The following is a 7964-nucleotide window of genomic DNA, read 5'->3' as shown; positions in this document are numbered from 1 at the left end:
AGACATTACAATCCTGCTACTCATATTACCTTTCCGTCAGAAATTTTATCTATGTATTTATGTATCTATTTATCTATCTTTATCAATCAGGGAATATCTACTTGATATATTGGTTCCATAGTTTTAAACAATGAGAACAAAATGTAAGTAGAGGTTAAAACACTGTCACATTTAGCAGTCATATAGAGCACACAAACAGAGTTACTTATTTTTCCATTTGTGGTTGCTTAATTTATACCTTTCCTTCCCAGAAATAAGACTTTACTCACATGTCCAATAGAGTAAAATAACCCAAAAGGAAAACCATACCATCAAGATACTAAAGCAAAATAATGATTTTTCAGTATCTCTGCCAACTAAAAAGAAATAGAATATTGCTTCTGTGAGAACATGTGATCCACCATGACAGTCTGTAATACAAAGTTAGGTTTGGGAGCAGATTGAGATGAAAAGCCCATAAATCACGTATTCCTTGACCTTAACCAGGTGAAAGAATGTCTGTATACAAATGTATTTTGAATGTACACCTACACTATTTTTTCTTTAGTTGGCACGTTTCCTACATTTATTTTCCCTTACTGTCCTTTGTTTCAAGTACATAGAAGATCTTTCTACACAAACTATTGGGAGCATATTTAATTTATTGAATTCTATAATTATTTTTTTTCTTTTTTTTCTAGTTGAGATATAATTGACCCAACACTATAAATTTAGCATGTACAGCATAATGATTTGACTTACTAGATTTTATTATATCTTAGGCAGTGTTTTGTGGGTGCTAGGGCATAGAACAAATAAGTCATAATCCCTGTCTTAAAGAACTCACAATTTATGGGGCAGATTTATATGCAGCAACACTGTAAAATACAGAAGAACATGTGATAAAGAAGTGTATGTTGAGAATGCTCGGTGAGATGTGGCAGAGCGGTGGCTGCCTGAGCTGCACCCAGCAATGTGCTCCTTCCTGCTCCCCCACACAGGCCTCGGTCCTCTCACCAGCTGTAGAAAATGGTGAAAGAAACCACTTACTGTGATATTTTGGGGGTCAAACCCAATGCCACCCAGGAGGAATTGAAAAAGGCCTACAGGAAACTGGCCTTGAAGTACCACCCTGATAAGAATCCGAATGAAGGAGAGAAGTTTAAACAGATTTCTCAAGTACTTTCTGATGCAAAGAAAAGGGAATTACATGACAAAGGAGGCCAACAGGCAATTAAAGAAGGTGGAGTTGGTGGTGGTTTTGGCTCCTGCACGGACATCTTTGTTTTGGAGGAGGAGGAAGGATGCAGAAAGAACGGAGAGGTAAAAATGTTGTGCGTCAGCTCTCAGTAACCTTAGAAGATTTATATAATGGTGCAATAAGAAACCTAACTCTGCTAAAGAATATGATTTGTGATAAATGTGAAGGCGGAGGTGGTAAGAAAGGAGTTGAATGTTGTCCCAATTGCCCAGGTACTGGAATTCAAATAAGAATTCATCAGATAGGACCTGGAATGTTTCAGCAAATTGAATCTGTGCGCATGGAGTACCAGGGCGATAGGGAACAGATCAGTCCTAAAGATAGATGTAAAAGCTGCAATGGAAGGAAGATAGTTCAAGAAAAGAAGATTCTAGAAGTTCATATTGACAAAGGCATGAAAGATGGCCAGAAGATAACATTCCATGGTGAAGGAGACCAAAAACCAGGACTGGAACCAGGAGATATTATCATTGTTTTAGATCAGAAGGGCCATGCTGCTTTTACTCAGTGAGGAGAAGACCTTTTCATGTGTATGGACCTACAGCTGGTTGAAGCACTGTGCGGCTTTCAAAAGCCAATACATACTCTTGATAACTAAACCGCTAATCATCACCTCTCATCCAGGTCCAGTTGTCAAGCATGGAGATATCAAGTGTGTGCTAAATGAAGGCATGCCAATTTATCATAGACCATATGAGAAGGGTCGCCTGATCATCGAATTTAAGGTAAACTTCCCTTCTCTCTCCTGATAAACTCTCTTTGCTGAAAAAACTCCTACCTGAGAGGAAGGAAGTAGAAGCAGAAGAGACTGATAAAAAGGACCAGGTAGAACTGGTCAACTTTGATCCAAGTCAGGAAGGATGGCACCATTACAATGGGGAAGCATATGAGGATGATGAACATCATCCGAGGGGTGGTGTTCAGTGTTAGACCTCTTAATGGGGCCAGTGAATAACACTGTTGGCATTTTATATGCAGTAGTGAATGAGTGAAGGACTATAATCATAGCTCACTACTTGCTATTGTTTTTGTTTTAATAGTCAACTATAGTAGTGTTTTAAAAGTTAAATGAAAAATAAACTCAAATATAAAAACTAAAAAAAGAAGAAGAAGAAGAAGAAGAAGAAGAAGAAGAAGAAGGAGAAGAAGAAAAAGTAGTAGTAGTAGTACTAGTAGTGTATGTTGAATGTGCTATAGGAACACCAAGAGAAGGGGTTGGGTAGTAATTAATCCCGACTGGAGATTAACCAAGGGTTCACAGAGGAGATAGTATTTCATTTGGACAGTGACGAATAGGTGAAATTTCAGTGAATGGAGATGGGGCGTGGGCAGGGATGCACCAGGGAGAGCAAATAGAATAGTTAAAAAGCATGAAGGTCTAATAGTGCATAGACTTTTTCAGAGAATGAGAGTCTTGGGAATGGTTGGTATATAGCATCTTTGTTGAGATGGAGAGATACTCTACAGGAAAGATAGGCTAGGTTTAGATTGTGGAGGATTTGCAGGAACACCCAGGGCAGAGTTCATTCTATCAGCTGCGGTGAGAAATAAATAGTTCTGAGTAAGTAAATGACGCAATCAGAACTTTATTATATGAAGAGAAGCAACAGTGCAACTACTCCTCATGGAAATCACTCATATGGTTATGCAAAATGTGTGAGTGATTATAAAGAAACATTTAGAAACAGGTAGATTTATGTCCAGAATTTGAAGGAGTTACTATTAGAGGCAAAAGGATCCTTAATTAGAACAGTGGCAATGGGAATCAAAAAGTAGAGATATTTTAGAGATAAAAAAAATACTGTCAGCATCTTATGAACCATTAGATTTCAGAGCAGTGGACATAAGGGCAGCTAAAGATAGACCTATGGCTTAGAGCACACTGGTGGTGCTCTGCCCACATTCCTCTGATCCCTGTACCACATTTGTGTGCACTTTCCCCAGGACCCACATGCCTTTGCTCTCTCTATTTTCTTTGCCGGACAGCAGAGTCTGAAATACCTCAAAATGTATATCCCTGTAGGATGGCCTCTAAAGTAACTAACTGGTGTGAGAGTTGAAAAGCCAGCTTCCTTGCCTCAAACAGCGAAAAACACCAAAGGATAATTTACTGTCTGAGCTCTTGTGTGGGAACAAGCTGAGGCTTGTACTTTGCCTAAAACTGCATCCTTGCCTGATCTTTCCTTTTCCCTGTGTTGCTTCTCCCACTCCCTTACTCACTGTTTTTCTAGGATGGCTCCTTTAACAACCATTTGCATGGGAAGTCCTCATCCCAGTGTCCATTTATGGGATTCTCATCTGATTAGACAGGTTTTAAGATCAAAGATTTTGATGAATTAACCAAAAAAGGGAATATGGATTCTAACCCTTTGACTTACTTTATTTTGAACTCCTAAGAACATTTCTCATTGATCCATATTCTGTTAGTGGAAACTACCTCCTTCTAGAATTTGAAGTAAAAGGGAAATAAGCAAAGGTGCTATTGAAAATAGCAAGATCAAAATTTAAAGAAAATAGATCAGCTGGGAAGGAATGGGGGAAACCATGAGACAGGAGAGGACTTTGACCAATGGGAATTAGATTCTGACTTGAGTCCAACCTTTATTCTATCAACAGATCATCCTGAGAGCCTCATAATTCCCTCCTCCATGAAATGAGGCCACCATGCATCACTCTACTGCCTGCATATTAACTCCTGGGTCCTCCCTCAGGAGACTGTTCCATAGGTCTAGGGTACAATATGAACACATGAACTTTCTCCCCCGAGCTTTATTGAGGTAATATTGATGAATAAAATTGTAAGATCTTTCAAGTGTACAGCACGATATACTGTCCATTGTGTAAGAATTTCCCCCATTGAGTTAATACACTGGTCATCTCATTTAAAACACTTAACAAGTGTTTGTTCACTGTTGGGGTACTGAAGGAATTAATGGGCCAGTGGTCTCAAAGTGTGGCCACCAGCCCAGCAACGTAAACATCATCTTGGACTTGTTAGATGGATACATTTTTGTCCCCACCACAGACCCAGTGAATGAAAAACTTGGAGAGGGAGCAACAATCTGTGTTTAATAAGCACTCAAGGCAAATTTGAAGAACACTAAAGTTGGAGAACCACTGTAAATAGATGAATGCAACAGCAGTATCTGTATTTCTGACTTTATTTTGAAGTGAAGTTTTATGTGTCTGAATTTCCCACATGGCAAAAACTTACTTCAGCAACATGAAAAGACAGGCTTTGGAAGTAGATTTGGGCACAGACTTAGCTTCCCACATTAGCAATGTGTTCTTGTGAAGTCACAGTTTTTCTGCACTTTACAATGTAAAAAATCTATAAAATGGAATGCTAAAGTATGTAAATAATATGTAGGAAAGATACATGACAGCTTAGTCTGACCCATCATAAGTACTCAATAAATGATAATTTGCTTTGTTTTCTTCTAAGGAAAAACCTTTATTTTAATCATTTTGAATAACTGCATTTATGAAGTTTTTCACATTCTTTACGGTCTTCTAAAAATCCTACTGATACGGAGCTCTAAGTTATAAAATTACATTATTTCTATCAGTCAGAACAACAAATATGTTTTAAATAGAGATAATTTTAAAATATGAGTATAAATAATACTTGTTTTCAAGAATGGAATTTTACACTGAGTTATGGACAACGTTTTTGAGAGAATGAGGCAATACTCATAAGTAATAGTATAGTAATTCTTCAAGTATCCCAGACAGCTGGAATATGAGTTTCAAATAATTTTGTGAATGGCTCATCTATATGACATTGAAAAGAAAAGAAGGAAGAAAGAAGAAATGAAGGCCAACAAATACATTTCAATGGAAAAGTATCTAACATGGATCATCCCATTTTAGATATTCTTTGACTTCATTGAAGAGATGACATAGTAACTGATAATTTTTTGTAGTATTAATTTCATGCCTTTTTAGGGCCTTGTAAGGAATATAGATTAGCTTTTCCCTCCTCCAAATGGGCCCAATTGTTCTGCTCTTTGATTCCTTTAACTACCACTTAATTTTAAAATATCTTGCCACTTTTGCAACCAAACTCTCACATTTTATTAATTCTCTTATTGGCAACCTCAGCCTAATAATCTGTTTCTAATCCTTTATGAGCTGGGAAACCAAATAATTAAGACTTTTAGCATTGCATGTAAAGTAATATTGAAATATTTCTACTTGAGATTCCAGGAGGATCTCTTGTCGGTAAAATCATTGGCTCTGGTGTTTGAACTTCGGGAAAAATTTCCAACTGGCTTTAGTTAATTTTTAAATACACATTTTTCTGCTAAATTTTTGAATTCATTTATGTAAATCTATAACCAGAGTCTTGCACAGAACACACAGTCTATAAATGTAGCTAGATGAATGAGTTCCCTGTGGTCAAGACTGAAGGAGAAATGACTTCTATCTTATAATCTTAGTCTTCAGCTCTACCACATTTTAATGTACTTTCTGGTCACTTGGTGCTAGAATACCCTGAGGCTCAGAAATCATCACGTAACAGGGTCACCTTCTCTAATCTTTCTCCTTCCATTTTGTCTTGAACCTATTCCTATTAGGCTTTTATTCCCTTCATTTCAGTGAAACTGCTCTGGTCATGGTATGATACCTCTTGGTAATGCAACAGTCTTCAAAAAGTTCAACATAACAAATATTTGAAACAAGGGGTCACCCATTTCTTGAAAGAATTTCTTCCTTTGGCCAGGCATTGCCCCTTCTGTGTCTTCTTATGTCACTTCTAATTTTGTTTTATTTTCCCTGACCTCATCACTTCTATCCCTAAAATTCTTCTCTTGGTAAGCAATTCTATATGCCATCTATATGTTGACCACTTCCTAATTTTTAAATGGAGTCTGAGTCTCTCTCCAGAACTCCAGTGTCTTATATCCAACTACTTGGAATCTCCATTTGGTTGTCCAGTAGGCAGGTCAAAATTAACATATCTAAAAATAAACTCTATTTTACTGTTCCATTCAAACTGCAATGCTCAGGTTTCCCATTTCAAACAAATACTCTTAACCTTAAGATATTCTTGACTCTTCTCTTTCTCTCAACATCAAATTTATCAGCAATTGATCTCATCTCTATACGTAAAATATATTTTGAGGGTGCCTGGGTGGCCCAGTTGGTTAAAGCAGCTGCCTTCAGCTCAGGTCATGATCCCAGGGCCCTGAAATCAAGCCCCACATTGGGCTCCTTGCTTGGTGGAGAGCCTGCTTCTCCCTCCCCTCTGCCTGCTGCTCTGCCTACTTGTTCTCTCTCTCTTTGTCAAATAAATAAATAAAGTCTTAAAAAAAATAAAATGAAATATATTTTGACTTTGACCACTTCTTACCATATTTACCAATGACACCTAGATCGAGCTGCCATCAAATTCACGTAGGGTGTTATAAAATCTTCTAACTAGACTGCCTGTGGTCTATTCTTCACAGACAGTCAGTGACCCTTTAAAGTTACAAATCGAAATTTTTGCTAATTTGTTCAAAACCTATGAATGACTTTTGACTAACTCAAGATAAAAATGAAAGCCCCCAAAATAGACCAAAATGTCCTTCCTGGGTTTTTCCCATCCCTAACCGCAGTTCTTATCACCTATTACTCCCTCCACTATAAAATGAAAAAAGATGTGGTACTTTAGCCCAAGAACCTTATAATGTGGCAGCAAAATGGACACATGATTTATACTGACTTACACCAGGCTAGGGAAAACCTTCCACAGTATGAAAGAAAGTATTGGTTTTGGAGTCAGAAGACATTACTTTTTTTTTTTTAAGATTTTATTTATTTATTTGACAGAGAGAGAGACAGCCAGAGAGAGAGGGAACACAAGCAGGGGGAGTGCGAGAGGAAAAAGCAGGCTCCCAGTGGAGGAGTCTGATGTGAGGCTCGATCCCGTAACACCAGGATCACGCCCTGAGCCGAAGGCAAACGCTTAATGACTGAGCCACCCAGGCGCCCCAGAAGACATTACTTTGAATCATAGTGTCATTTATTATTAGCTAGGTCATTCTGTACAATATTTTCACATCTCTCAATTTATTTTATCAACTGTAAGTTTAATTGTTATTAATATTGGTGCAACTGGCAAAGTTGGGAGTATTAAATGAAGATGAGTTTTTGGAGAGTTTTTGGTAAATTGCAGAACTCCATAAATAGGATTCAGTATACTGATTAGAAACACCGGGGATCCTTTTCCCTGTACTTTCATGGCATTTCCTGCAGTATATATTAGCACTTATCTCACATGGTCACACATTTGTGTAAGTCTCATCAGTGCAGCAAGAGTTCCTTGAGGACAGAAATTGTTTTATTCATTTTAGTTTTATGGTGCCTATTTAATAAATGTTGAAGGAGGGAAGGAAGGTAAGGAAAATGATTAAATGATTATAATAAAGGTATAAGCGTAATGGAGGGAATAATAAATGTCAACTTGCATAGAGAGATAGAAATGGAGAAGACTTCTCAGGGGTAGCATTTTGGATTGAGTCTTGAAAGTTGAATTGGAGTTTGACAGGCAAAGGATAAAAGAACATTAAAGGCGCAGTAAATGTTCTTTAGCTGGACTTAAAGGATAGGATTCTAGGGACTCATAACCTGATTATGTAATTTTATATGTTTATGCATTTGCTCCCAAGGTTAGGGACCATAGTTTTCATCATACTTTCAAAGTTTCCAGTGTCACAATAAAAAGTTAAGAACTATT

At 37.4% G+C, this 7964-nt stretch overlaps 1 pseudogene; it reads left to right on the top strand.

Moving 5' to 3' along the window:
- The first annotated feature begins 1008 nt into the window (after positions 1-1008).
- LOC103676012 lies at positions 1009-2179 on the top strand (annotated as a pseudogene).
- The last annotated feature ends 5785 nt before the right edge of the window (positions 2180-7964 follow it).

The sequence above is a fragment of the Ursus maritimus genome, unplaced genomic scaffold (assembly GCF_017311325.1).
Source record: "Ursus maritimus isolate PB19 unplaced genomic scaffold, ASM1731132v1 scaffold_4, whole genome shotgun sequence".
Classification (NCBI taxonomy): domain Eukaryota; kingdom Metazoa; phylum Chordata; class Mammalia; order Carnivora; family Ursidae; genus Ursus; species Ursus maritimus.
Note: the sequence above shows the minus strand (reverse complement) of the source record. Positions and strands in the feature narration are given on the sequence as shown.